The sequence below is a fragment of the Protopterus annectens genome, chromosome 2.part0, assembly GCF_019279795.1.
Source record: "Protopterus annectens isolate FY-2018-M chromosome 2.part0, PAN1.0, whole genome shotgun sequence".
Classification (NCBI taxonomy): Eukaryota; Metazoa; Chordata; order Ceratodontiformes; family Protopteridae; genus Protopterus; species Protopterus annectens.
In genome coordinates, this window is record NC_056728.1 from 798364215 (window position 1) to 798379798 (window position 15584).

The following is a 15584-nucleotide window of genomic DNA, read 5'->3' on the forward strand; positions in this document are numbered from 1 at the left end:
TGTTTGTCTGATGTGTGTGTAATCATGCCTGTCCAATGGCTGCAATCATATGTGTGTTACAGGGTATACATGTGTATCCAACAACATATATACTCTGTTACAGCAGTGTGCCACCTATAGTAACAACTGTACATCTGTTAGGCAGGGCTATGGCATCAATGACTAGGGTGGTTGACTTGTACTACTGTACCTGTACTTTGCATCCATTGCAATGGATGACATCTCTGTTCATGCATTGGTGTGATATACACCCCTGTCTTGAGGTTGTGCAATGTGTCACAAACAGTGTGTCGGGTACTGTTGTATAGTGGTGTGATACATAGAGTATGCCAGGCACTGTTAGTTAGTTGTGGCCTGAGAACCAATAAGTGGTATTGAACGTGTGTAACCTCTGACAGACAATAGGATGGTATATATGTCAGTAAAGTGATATCTGTGGTTAAAGGTGTAAAGTGTGCCACAGGACTCGCTCACACATATTGTTCACATCTTTTTCAGCCAGATGGCCCACCAACGCAATCCATCATACACAGCGGATGAGGAAGAGGTGATACTACAAAGCCTATTGCAACAGTACACGATGCTGTTCTCCAGAAGCAGCCAACACCAGCAGGAGCAGACTGCACTGTGGCAGGAACTTGTTCACTGGGTAAATGACATAGGCATGCATAACCAGACATATGAGCAGGTATGTCATCACTGCAGTGATTTAATTAGACATGTCCTGCGGCGTGCATCTGATATTCAAAGACAACAGCATGCCACAGGTGGTGGGGTGTTCATTCATCCCCCCTCACCAGAGTGGAGGAGCTGCTCCTAAGTGTGGTGGCTCCTGGACAACAACTAAGTCCAAACCAAATGCTATGCACGTGGGGGATGCACGGCCAGATAATACCATAAAGAAACACAGTTGGCCAGCAAAATTTAGCAGTCAAACCTGCAACCAGAAACAAGATAGTGAGTAACCAGACTTTATAAAAAAATAGTGTTGAACAGACATCATATAAATCACAATTAAGAGTTTATACACAATACGTGAATGTTGCTAACCAAATGATACATGATATGTAGTTAACATCACAGGAATGGAGACTATATCTAACAATCTAGCAAATAATTCCAAAACCTAAACAAAAGGTTTTGGAATTATTTGTTTGGGTTGTTAGATTAATAGTAGCCATGGTCTCTGGTATAGTGTTAGCTAGCTTACATTATATCATGTATTATTCATGAGTACTAACAGCACATTCGCGTGCTTATTGGTTAGCACTATGTATAAATTTGTATACTTAATTGTGATTTGTATGATTGTCTGTTCAACACTGAAAAAGGCATTATATTGCCGAAACCGGTCTGTTTTGTATTTTTATAATAAAAGTCTGGTTACTCACTATCTTGTTTCTGGTTGCACGTTTGACTGCTAAATTTTGCTGGCCAACTGTGTTTCTTCCTGGACAACAACAACATCAACCTCTGACATGTGTTGTCATGGAGGCTGGAGCCACCCAGCACATCCACCCGGAGCAAGCAGGTAACATGCCCTATCTGTTGACGACAGTTAACTGTATTGTTAGATTATGTCTACGTGGGATGTGTACTGTGTGTTTAGCAGTTCTGCTGCCTAGTGTTGTGCACTACAAATATTTTGAATAATATCGCTACACTTGTGACTGTTGACTGTTGTTATACTGTAGTTTAGCATACCCACTGTAGCAATGCCACAGTTGTGGCCACTGACTAACTCTCTCATATTTTTGTAGGTCCCTCTGGTGTGACAGCAAGGCAGCCGATCCGTGCTGGTGAGTGTGTTATAACTGCAATGTTGGTAATGAAATATGCATGTCATAGGTGAGGTCTAGGCCATGTACACGTAACACACCTACGCATAATGCATGCCATGCATGTTTGCTGTAAGATGTTGCACAGCTCAGTAATGTGAGTAGCTGCCTCACTGACATGCAATACACAGAGCATAAGACACAGTTGTGGCAACGCCGTACTGCACATTGGATAGGCATAGTTGCAACACCTGTACACAACATAACATGCTTATCATACGCAGTATGCAAAAACATGCTACATATGGCATAACCACACACCAGCTGTAAGGTCACACCTCAGTATCCCACACGTCATCCACACAAACACATGATGTACCTCAGGGGTAGAGGCCTATCATGGGGCTGTGCAACACTCTTAAACACATAACACAGTCATGTTAGACAATGATCCCTATTGGGCACCTCATACACCCATGTACAAAGTGGCTGTGTAATAGTGAACGTAGCCACGGCACTGCAGTTCAGGTACAGCATGCTAGGCGGTGGTCTGTCACACAGTAGTAGCTGTAAGTGACCACAAGATACATGATGATGATGAAGATGGCACATGGTAGTACACCCCATCCAGTTACAGTGACCACAGTACTACACGTAGCGGTCTTTGCTTTGCACCTCATTGTTGTGTGTGTGCAAACATATGCACCTATACACAATATGCATAGCATGTTGTGTGTGTGCTTACATATGCCAGTATACACAATATGCACAGCTGTCGCCATCTGTACAAACAGTCACATATATGTCCTGGAATGCTATTGGGTGTATAGGTCACATGACACACATTGGGTATGTGTAGTGTTTAATGTTGCAGTTGTGTAGCATGCCATGTCATGGCTGGCACCGACATATCTGCAATATGACCCACACTCACCATAACCACTGTACAATGGCCATGTCGAGCATTGGGATTCATTCATGTCTACATGCACCACTCATCCCATGTCTGTACATTGCATGCATTTGCTACACCTGTGCCCACTATTATTCACTATGGACACAGACACTGTAAGCAGATATGGCAATCTATGTGTCACACAGATAACACATTGCAGAGCAGATAATACTTTCACAGCAATGTTGTGTCCATGTACACATTGTGTTCCAGGGTGTAGTCAATCACTGAACAACTACACACATGCATAGCAGCCATGTATAATGTCATTAAATAGGGCTGTCAACACTTGCACTGCATGGTATTGAGCAACACATATTCTGCATGCTGACACGTGTGAGGTGACTGTTTGCCCTGTGATACTGTCACCCACCTTCACCCACTATTGTGTATGTGTTGGATTGCTGGTGTGTGTGTGTGTATGTGCTGTGGTGAGCAGTATATTTGTGTTCAAGTGTGCATGTGTGCATGTGCTCATGTGTGCATGTGGGCATGTGTGCCTGTGTGTATGTGTGCTAACATCATGTAAAGTGCGTTTCCTGTATTCCTTCCACAGGTGCTGAGTTAGGGGTGTCTGAATGCAGCAGGGAACCTGATGTCACTGCCACTAATAGTGGAGATGATGAGACAAGTATTGTGGTGCAGGAAGGTCTGTCAGGGTCTGTCGTTAATCCACCAATTGACAGTACACAGCGTTCAACCCCATCTATGCGTGCACTCATGCTGCCAATACATCCCTCATCACCGGTGGCCTTAACTGAGGGACAGCGCACAGTCGGCATTGACCAGGAAAGTGTGGTATCCATGGTACATGCATCCCCTCACAGCAGCCATAGCCGGATTATTGGAACAGTACCACATAGGTGGATGTCCAGGGGTTCTTGGGGAAGCACCACTGGACATATTGCCCCTGGCAGACTTGCCCCCAGAGGTATTACAACCTCTATTATGTTCTGGGCTGTAATGCAGGCACCGGCACGTATGGAATGGTACACCCGACAGGGACGAAGGGCGCAGAGGTCCCATTACACTGCTATCAATGACAGCATACGTGACCTTGCCGGTGCCATCCGGAATTACAACAAGGTCATGGATAGCCATTGGAGGGAGACATTAGATGTCCTCCACAATGTGTTAGCCATGAGCCAGGACCGTGCGGGATGGATGGGAAGCTGACGCAGATGCATGCCAGCAGCAGCATCAGCTGGCAGTCATCACGGATGGACCACATATCACAGCCACTCCCATAGTAGCAGTACCAGCCCCAGCAATGCTGAGGCTGGCCTGTCCATTGACCATCCTACTAGACCATGTGCATGTGGCACTGGCCAGTCCCAGCAGGAACATGGGTCCAGTCATCATACCTCTGCCTCTGATGATAGCACCCAGTCAGGGTTGGTACTCAATACTGCCTGTAGCACACCTGCCAGGCACAGGTACCATGTCCATGGCCAGAGACAGTAATCTGTATGGCCTAGCAGGTACAGTCTGTGGCTGTCCCACAACCGCCCGTATATGGCAGCCATGTGGTGGAGTTGTGTGCATGCAGACACACACACATTAACCAAAGAACTAGGGCTCACACATACACACACGCATTACATCAAAATTGGCCCTTGCTGTACTGTTGTCCCTCACACACACACACACACACACACACACACACACACACACACACACACACACACACACACACACACACAGGCATGTCAATTGGATGGGTCAATGTCGGGCTCTGACAAACCAACAACACACCCTGTGCATATGATGACACCTGTGCCACCTCCTGTCATCTGTCACATTGATGCAGGAATAGGCTAACATGGTTCTGATGCATAGGGTGACATTATAGCAGTGTAGCAATAGTAGCAAGTTGCCAACAGGAAAGTGTACTGATATCCTTGTAGGTATATCTGAGCAGGCATTATGCATCACAACTCTGATAGTCATTGTAGCATTGTTTACACCAGTGTTAGGTCTGGGTATGTATTGTCCACCCATGTGCCACTTGGCTGAAGTGTACAGTGTTGCCAGCATGTGTTAGTGAGTGGACAGTACTTGTGTGATGTGTGCATTACAAATTAGCAGGTGTACATCTGTGAACATGGTGTGTGCACACTGTCTGCATGTACATGCATAGTGGACACGTGGGATGTGCGACACACCCTGTTGTACACATTGTTAACATCTCATGGTATCTTTCGATGGCCAGTATGCATTCAACTACAGATATGTACTAACATGGGTACATGTGTGTATGACATGGGTTGACACTATGCTGTGGGTGATACTGTTGATATCTGTCAATGATCTGCAGTCTGGTAGCATACACCACCTCAACAGCATGACTATAGCCAATCATTAGATGATGTCCTGACAAATGACACACGGTTGTAGGGAACTCAGTAACAGTTGGATCCTTCTGGTACTATACTATAACAGTAACCAGTGGTATTGACTGCCACACATTCCTGGGACCACACCTGTGTGGCATATAGCCCTCTTAGGTACATGCAAACACACTAGGGATATGTCCATCCACATCTGGAAATGCATGCATTGGCCTACACTGCATTCCCTGGATGGGATGCATATCCTACACAAGGGTATAATACAGACAGATACCTGTTGTCCAATACATGCTGTATAGTCATAAGCCGACTATAGCATAGTCACCCACATTTACTAGACATACTATCCAGACAGTACCACATAGGTGATAACCCTCAACATGTATGTTGGATACCAATGTGTACAGACAGACACGTGTTATGTCATCTGTCCCTTGGTATCCACATATCCATAGGTATTGTGGGGTCCATCGGTGTTTCACATAACACATTAGGGGCCTGCATGCATATCCACAGGGCTGTTGTACACCTATAATGACTGTCCATTATTGCCAGTCGTTGTTGTGTATGAACATGTGTGACATATACCCCAGGCAATTACCCTCACTCACAGTACTCTATAGTACGTGTCATGGGTGTGTGTGGCACAGATGACCTTGGCCACGGATCACTACAGTGGCCGGACTTGTAGCATGCATACATATGTGACCTATGATCTGAGAAGCAGTGGCACAATCTGTCGAAGGAAACAAATGTATTCATGGAGTATGCAGGCTTCACACCTATGTACTGATTGAGGTCACATGTACACATATCCATTTGCCACGCAGATACCCGATGTGTGCAATGCACATACTATTTTAATCATATGTCATACCATAGTAAAAGCAAAACTCACACTGCATTGACCACCTGTGGCACACACACACAGCGTTTGCAGGATTCAAACCCCTACCTAACTATGCTATGATACTAGAGAGATACACATTAACACGACATGTTATATGCTTTCCTGGGTGGTTTCTGTTCTCCTGATATATTTGTAGGATGCTGACATCATCAGACATTCCAAAGAGGGATGTGCCTCTTTTAATGTGTTTTCCCAGTCTCCAAAAAGGCTACTCCTCTCAAAGGAAATCACACACACACACACACACACACACACACACACACACACACACTGTCAAGCACTTGCAGGATTCAAACCCCTACCTAACTATGTTATGATACTAGAGAGATACGCATTAACACGGCACGCTATATGCTTTATTGGGTGTTTTTTGTTCTCCTGGTATATTTGTAGGATGCTGACATCATCAGACTGGACATGGGCATGTGTGTGCACTTTCTTTTATGTAATCCCAGGAATGATCCATGTGGGTCGGCAGGTATCAACAGTTTGAACAGGACCCTGTGAGTCACATCTTGTGTGATCTGTCTGTGGACACATTGACATCCCTTCATATGTCAGCACATATCTATGCACAGATTGTTGGTTTGTGGATATGACATGTGCCTTTGATGTTGATGGTGACCTATGCAAAGTCTATGTGGGACATGTGTAGCTCTGTTCAGTGATGTATGTCCTGGGTGGCTGCCTTGCAAATGGTGTAGCATGTTTGGGAACCATGATCTGCACATGAACATACCACAGTTGGTAGGGTTGTGTGTCAGCTTCCAATAGCTCTGTTTATGACTTCAGCCATGATGTACTCCATGGCCTTGCAGATGAGACTTTATAGGCTTACTGGACTATACTTCCCATGGCGTGTTGTGCACCCACACTTGTCGGGAGTGCCATATGTTGCTGTAACACATTCGACGGTTCCAGACCCTGTGGAGTGGGTGAGGCTCAACAGACTGTTCAGGTGCAGGGTCTGTTTGTTCTGTAGTGCATGCATGACACATATTGGGAAACATTGTAATCCAATTGCTGCCGTGCTTTTAGCTTTGGGGGGAGCTGGTCAGCCATTCTACACGTGATATCTTCTGGTATGATGTCAGGGACTATCGTCAGTGGGAGGTGGTTATGTATATATTGGCCTGTCTGACAGGATGTCGGCATTGTCAGTACGGTACAGTCGGCCCTGACTCAGGACATATGTGAGTGTACATTACTATTTATGACATAGCTGAAGGACATGTCATGATTCTCAGTTTGGACTCCTTCTCAGCTACTCTTTACAAAATACCAACAAACATGAGCACTAATCCCGGTTATACACTTTTACACACTTAACACCCTACTGATCCTTTGTGATCAGGCTACAGAGTATGTCATAATATACTGGCATGTCCAGGGGTCGGTTTCGTGTGTAATCTCCAGTCCAGCTAGTGAATATTGTGGTTATGACACAATGTCACATCTGCCTCATGTACACAGACAACCCTCTCCTCCTCCCAACACACTCAGATATATGTGAGAGATGCAACAATATTGACATATAGGAGGCTGAGCTCTCTCGACCCATGACTGGCATGGTCTATCAGGTGGTGAAGGTGATTACACACACCACATATCAGTCTCACATACACCGATAGCGACAGCAATCAAACCACATTATCACACATACACATACTCGGAGGCTCTACATACACTCTGCCTGTGCAGCAGAGACCTCCAAAGCAGATACACAAACAACTGCTACCCCACTACAATACCCACATATCACATAGTTCACAATGTCAGTGTGCCACACAGTCACTGCCCTTCGGCCTAAACAACACATCTGATACACTTGTAATGGGTGACACTTAACGTCAGACACACTGACGTCCCACTCACCAGGCCAAACAAGGGAATAGTCACTTTGAGCTGTCTCTCAGGTGCCAGGATCCGCCACATAACATATGCACTCAGGTCACTCCCAAGCAAGTCCAGGACTGGCTCCATCATTGTCCATGCTGGTGCGTACAACCTCAGATGTTCCTCCCTGGACCACATGACATGATACATGGAGGAACTCTCTGATCATGTAGCCCAGGCCAATATGACCCTGACCTTGTCTAGCATCTTACACTCACCAAGTATGATGTCTCAGTATACCAACAAACTGACTACGTTTAACAGTTGGCTAACATATTGGTGTTATTCTAAGGGGATACAGTGTCAGCCTGGGGTGACATGCTCAACATGCCACGTAGCTTCCCTATGGACAGCTTGCACCTGTCACCCTTGGACTTTTGAATACTGGCTAAGGCACTTGCTGCCATCATACTGCCTTATTTAAGCGGGGCTCAAAAGACAGGCCCACCTCCATAGACATTACAGAGTACATGACACTGAGGGTAAGGCTGCTCAACACCAAATGTATTACCCTCACATTGACCACACTCAGGACTCTCCTCAGTATGGAGAATAGCAATATCTGTGCACTAACAGACACATGGTTCAGGCTCCCACATGCACACCAGCACTACCAGGTTATATTTTGTACCATGCTTTCTGACCACATAACTTGGAATGGCCAACACAAAAAGGGGGAGTATCCATATACATCACAGATACACATACCTCTGGGTTGGTAGCACTGTACAAAGCATCACAGACCATACATATGCACCTATAACATTGTACAAATCTGCCTTTTGGTTTGTTGCCTGCTACAGACCACACTCACTAACTCAGCAACCACACTCGTCTTTCCAGGGAACACTGGACAATATGACGGTCTCCCCAAACACCATTATATTGGGTGACATCAAATACACACACACTGACTGGGGATAGTACTCAGGCCCCAACACACTTGCCCAACAGTTCCTACAATTTGTAAACTCATATGCTATGGCACAACCGGTCACCACACCCACAAGAGGGGACAACATATTGGACACTATCATCACCAACATGGGGACTCTATGTTCCACACCTGTGATATACCCCTCATTGGTAAGGACAGAACATACTTTATCTCACTGGACATCCATTTCTCGTCTCCACACCCATCCTGGGTAATCTTGGTGAACTTCCCAAAAGCAAATGTCACACTTCTCCATACCACGGTGGTATCCTTCAGAGACCCTGTTTCAGTGGTAAGTATGGCTCAGACTGCTGAATCCTTTACATACACAGTCTATGGACACCTAGTGGACTGCATGGACCATGCTATCCAAAATAACACCTGGACTCACTCCTCCAATGGCAGGGGTCCTGTCTGGTGGGCCCCGGCCATTAATATGCTATACAACAAAAGGAGGAAGCTACTACATGATAGAGCACAATCCCAGACAGGGAAGGCATCTGCGATCTGTACTAGCAGACAGCTACAATCACTCATGTATTTATGTCAGGCCCGCTTCTAATGGACAATTGCACCAGACACATTGGACACTCACAAGGCCTTCTTCAGTTAATTCAGGTACCTGGCTGGACACTCACTGATATGCTGTGTGTTACTGCATACTGACTGAACATACCCTGAACCCACAGACATTGCCAACATCCTGGCAAACAGGTTCAATGCAGATGTCTCCCCCCATCCCCCCTAAGGAGGTACTGTCCATCCCAACAGAGTGTAACCTCCCTGACATCACGAATAAACAGGTGAGTGCTGCCCTCCCCACAGCAGACAGCACAGCATCAATGGGACCAGACAGTGTCCCGATCTGTGTTGTACACGGCCTTCATGACAGATGTACCCTCACATTACATCACTGTTCGATATCAGGGTTGCTGCAGGATTTGTACCCACGGAATGGCGTACAGCGATAGTGGTCCCGCTCCAATGAATACTGCCATAACAGACCACAGACAATATTGGCCTATAGCGCTAACTAGCCTGTTCTGCAAAGCTGTGGAGTGTATTGTAATGGGACTCATGCACATAGACATGGGAATCCTACAGACACTGGGTCCTACACATTACAGCATTGTTGTGGGCAGATTTTGCCTGTTGGACCTGTTTGTATTCTTTAAACAGTTACCAGGTCCATCAGTGTTGGGACGGTTGTCCACACAGCCTGCCTGGACCTTGCACAACCCTTCAACACAATACCCCACACGGCCATTATGCATAGGCTCACCGGCATCAATATCGACACATATCTCACACGATGGATTGCTACCTGGATCAGGGATAGCACCCACATGCTCAGTGTTGCAGGTGCCATGTCTGACTATACACCAGTTACACATGGCATCCCACAAGGCTCAGTCCTGGGACCTCTCTTGTTCAGTATATATTTGTGTGATGTACAGGCTATCACAGGACGGATATGGCTGCCCATGTTCGCAGATGACTGCAAACTGGGTGCCATAATTAACTCTCCAGCTGGCACATGCATACTCATACAGGGTCTCACAGAGATAGGATGACTGGTGCCTGAGCCATGGCCTATGGCTACATGCCATTAGTTGCATAGTCATCCCCTTTGAGAATGACAAAATGCTCACACATTACCACATAGGTAGTAATCCATTACATACGGTAGTAGTTGTTACGTGTTTGGAGACACAACCTGTTTGTACTCTCGCCTTTGACAATCACATTGCCAAAGTGGTTAGACTTCTACATAGCCCACCATATCCCACATGGTTTCACATGTTGATCACGTGTGGTCATTGTGCCCCTATACTCATCACAACCATGCTTGGTTACTATGCCAAATTTGGGTTGTACCTTACCCGACACCTGCAGCAACTGTAATGGCCACAAATGTATTCATCAAACAGATGTAGGGACTCACACGGATGCCCTGCACAGTTCTGACACAGTAACTCCAGCTCTACTCAGTCACTTACCACCTACACAGATGTGTTGTGTGCCTGTAGTTTAAGGCAATATCTGACCAAGAATTAATGGACATGCTCCACCTCAGGATATCCAACTCCCTTGGAGCTACACACTCCAGGGACATATACATCAGCACAGATGTTGTTAGGACATGCTGGGGGGACAGATTATTATCCATAAGGCTCCACTCACTGCAGAGTCTAGTCCCAGTTTTGCATAAGCAGAGCCACCCACTGACCACCTACAGGTGACATCTTGACAAGTGGATGGGTGATCGTATGTGGACCCATGGGATATCTTCTGGGTCCCTGCTAGATAGAGGCACAATACACTAAATGTAAATGGGCTATCTTGTGTGACCTACTATTCACGGGCACAGTGTTCAGATTTGACTGGGTTGCAGCAGCCAAACACACTCTGGCTATGCTTGAACATGCCCTAGGGCAGATAGCCCAGTATCAACCTCTGAACCTATGAAAATGTTCATGATGCACAATGTTTATTGCTGATACTGTTTGCAGGTTTTTATCATTTTTGCTTTCCCACTTTCTATGAAGTATCTGCGGAACATGTTTGATTATGACAAGGTTCCATTATATTATATACGTGTCTGTTGTCATATAAGTGTGTGCACAGGGCAGATTGCTGGATAGCGAGAGGTTCCTGGGTTAACACATGCAACTGCCTGATATGTGTGGACCACTGCTGTACTCCAACATGGCCTAAGTGTGTGAGCATGCCCAGTTCAGACTGTCAGTCTTCTGTTGCCTGACATTTGTCTCATGTATTCGTGGGTGAGCATGCCCAGTGTGACCTTTCAGTATGTTGCTGTCTAAGGTCCACTACATTTGTTGATGTATGTGTACATGTCCAATAGTAACATTTCTACTGTGTGTGTTAAAAGTCAGGTTCTATTCTTACTGCAGGACTCACCTTTGTGTCATAACTCGACAGGGATTATGCTGTGCCTGCAGGGTTTCCATGGAATACTTTGCATAGACTTATCAACATTTCTTCATACAGGTTAACCACTGCAATACTGTCATGGTTTAGTGGTTCAGTACTATGATTGTAGTGCACAATATCCTGGGTTCGAGGACCATCACCGCTTATGTTTTCATACTGAGCAGACCAGACTGCTTAAGGGCCAGTAGAGCAACTATGAGCATGTTGGCTTTTGTTCAGCTATGCCCTACTTAGACCCAGCTTGTCCAACATTGCTCAATATTAACCATCATTGCTGGACGTTGGCCAATATTACTCAACATTGACCACATTTGTACTAGTTGGTGTGTGCGATTTGGTTTACATATACTACATGGTGGTAAATGCTGTTTAGCAATGCTTTATATTGCTTAACACATGGCAATCATGCCTCAGATGTTGATGCAGGGCTGTCTATGTTGGTTGCACATACTACACTCCCTATACATGTTTGACTGCAGGTAGTGTCGATGTAGGCATCCCTTTTACTATATGTGCGGGTCAGAGAGAAGTATCATTTCCAGAGTTCCTACTGAGCCAGTGTATGTGCTATGCATTACCTCTTTGCCAAGGCCAAAGCATACTGGGCATGCCTCCTTCTGCCTACTGGGGCAAGCTCAGGTTATTCCTCCTCCGAGTCACGCTCTGCCTGTGATGGCCCTGGCAATGGTGGGGGGCTGTTTGGTCCAGGCCTATGCTGGTCCTGCTGCAGCTGTTTTTGCAGGATCATATTATGAAGCATAGCACATACCATGACAATTTGCGTACATGTAGTTGGTGAGTACTGCAAGGCTCCACCAGATGTGTCCAGGCACCGGATCCGTGACTTGAGCAGCCCAAACACATGCTCGATTACATTTTGTGTTTGTGCGTGTGCCTCATTATGGCGTTCCTGTTCAGGTGTGTGTGTGTTTCTGATGGGTGTCATCAGCCACGGCTCCAGTGCATAGCCAGCATCCCCCACTAGGTGTCCATGTGGGATGTCTCCATTGGCAAATGTCTGCATCAGATGCCAGATATGGGAATCATGGTAGCTTCCAGGGCAGCCGGCACACACATTCAGTATTATGCCCTGAGCATCACACATGACCTGGCAGTTGATGGAGGAGAAGCCCTTGCGGTTGAAGTAGACCCTACCCCGCTCACCGGCTGGTGCTTTGATGCATATGTGCATGCAGTCTATTGCACCCACTACCTCAGGGTATTCTGCTATTTGCTGGAAGAGACGCATATTGCTGGCCAATACCTCACGGGAATTAGGGAAGTATACATGATCACCGACATGTGCTGACATGGCATCCAGGAACTGGTGCAGTACCCTGGATGCTGATGCCTGTGATATTCCCATCATATCACCAATTGGTCTCTGGAAGGTACCTGTTGTTAATATTCTTAGGCCAACACATACCTTAGTTTCCACTGGGATGGGTTCCCCTCTGTTGGTTCTGTGTGTGAGGTGTGGCCTGCACAGCTCAACAATTTGCTGCAAGAGGTCTCTGTCCACTCTATACTGCTCCACTATCTCCAGCTCATGTAGCCCCTGGTAGGTTACCCTGGGCCTGTGCACTCTTCTCCTTCTCCTCACTGTGGGTTACCCAGCAGCATTTGCATCATCACCACCCTCATTATGTTGCATATATCACCTTATAACAGCAATGACAGCCCCTAACATTTTTTGCCTCAGTACAGCTTTTTTCAGTTTTCACTGCTATTAGCTTGCTGCAGTGTTGCAGTGTCTCTTGAGAGAAACATAATGGACTGTTGTTTGCAGTGTTTTAAGTGCTGGGCTGGGCTGGGCTAGGGTTCTGCCTGGGTAATTGCCTGATTCTGATTGTTTTCACCTGCTAGCTCTGCTAGTACTCCCTGGTAACTCCCCTACTATTTGGTGTGCTTCCTTTTTCCTTTCTGTTTCCTCAGGGGGGGAGCGCCGCGCACACAAGCGCAAACACAAGCACACCAGCTAACACGCGCACACACATGCTTACACGGACTAAAACCTGCTTATTCTTGTTAAAACGCGTGTACACTGGTGCAAACGTGCTTACAACTGTTTACACAGCCTTACATATGCTTACTCAAGCTTACACATGCGCACACACGCTTACACGCACGCACACTGTCTTACTCGGGTTTACTGGTGCACAGACATGCGCATGCACGCTCAGCAAGAAATTTTGGTGTTACCCATGGCATACACCTTCCATTTCTTGACTTTATCTGGCCAACCTGTTGACACACCTCTTTCAATAATATGTAATTGTCGGCTGACACATGATACTTTGCTCCAATGAGCTTCATTCCTTTCATACATACTCCCCTCGTGATGTCACCTATCTTCTACTCTGTTACTCCCCTTATCTTACTCCTACACTCCACTGACTGTGCTCATTTCCTATGTAAACTTGCAATTCACTATCTTAACTCTCATTTGCATAGGATTGCCTACTAATGCCTGCTTACATCTCTTAGACTGAGCTTCCCCCCTTAGCAACCTCTACTCATGGCCATGTTGCCTTCAGCCTGCCATTTACTTGCATTGAAAATTCATTTTAGCTATAAAATCCACATTTGTGGATCTTAATTATTAATTTTTTAGTTTTTAGGGCACAGCGCGTTTGCACAGCGCTGTCCTACGGTTAAAACCCGAAGATCAGGATGAAAAAAAAAAGTTATTTTATTTCTGTTTTGCATCACTTCCCATTGCCAATGGCTGTATTTTTGGCCATTGGCATGCTTCCTCCTGTAAATGCACGCTTTTTTTGCAGCTGTCACGGCTCCATTTTGCTATTTGCAGAACCGTACTCAGTTATCAACTGAGCACATTTCTGCAAATAACACTACTCCTACTAGGACAGGTTTGGGTTTCCTGGATCACAAATTTACCTAATTTGCATAGCTTTCACCTGCAATTGAGATAATTTGCATATCCAAGCCCTGTCTATGTAGGACTAGTTTAAGGAGCTCTGTTACACGCCCCTACCAGCTCTTCCTGGATCGCTTGGCGGACATGTTGGCTGCATGGAGTCTTACTCTACTCTTAGACTCCGTGCAAGCCTTCGTGAATCTGGCCCAATATTAAGTAAAGTGTATTTTATGTGCATACTATGCCTAATAAAGGACTTTATCAATATATAAAGCATGTAAATAAATAACATTTACATGCACATAATACCAATCAAGTTTATTTTCCTACTCTTTGTATCCCTGTGTCCACCTTTTCCTCCTTGTCCTAGCCTTTCTGCTCCATTTAGCTCCGTTTTTACCCAGTAAAAGACAAGAGTAAAGATATATGCATATATTTCTAGTTAATAGTTCATATTGCTAGGCAATAGTTTAACAAAATATTTAATTAATTTGCAGTCATTTGTGTATATTGGATAACCTAACCCTTTAAAAAATCAAGACTTTACTTTTAGATTCCCGAATAACAACAGGTACATACAATATGGAAAGTGAGTTCATGGAAAGTGTATAAAAGTTTGGCTAGTTATAAAACATTTTCTTTGCAAATACATATATAACATATGAGAGTAATAACATGAAAACCTGTCTATAGTTAATTAAATAATGTCAGGCAATCAGATAAAAAAGTTTATGTTATGCTTGACAATTAATGAGATAAAAATTATAAAAATGGCCTGCCTCTATGACAAATGAACATGAGAAAACAATCATTTAGTATTATTCATTTGGCCTAAATATCTTATCTATTTAGTTTAAATGATAACATGTCTATAGGAAATTAATATGATGACAGACAACATTAATAAAACAATTATGT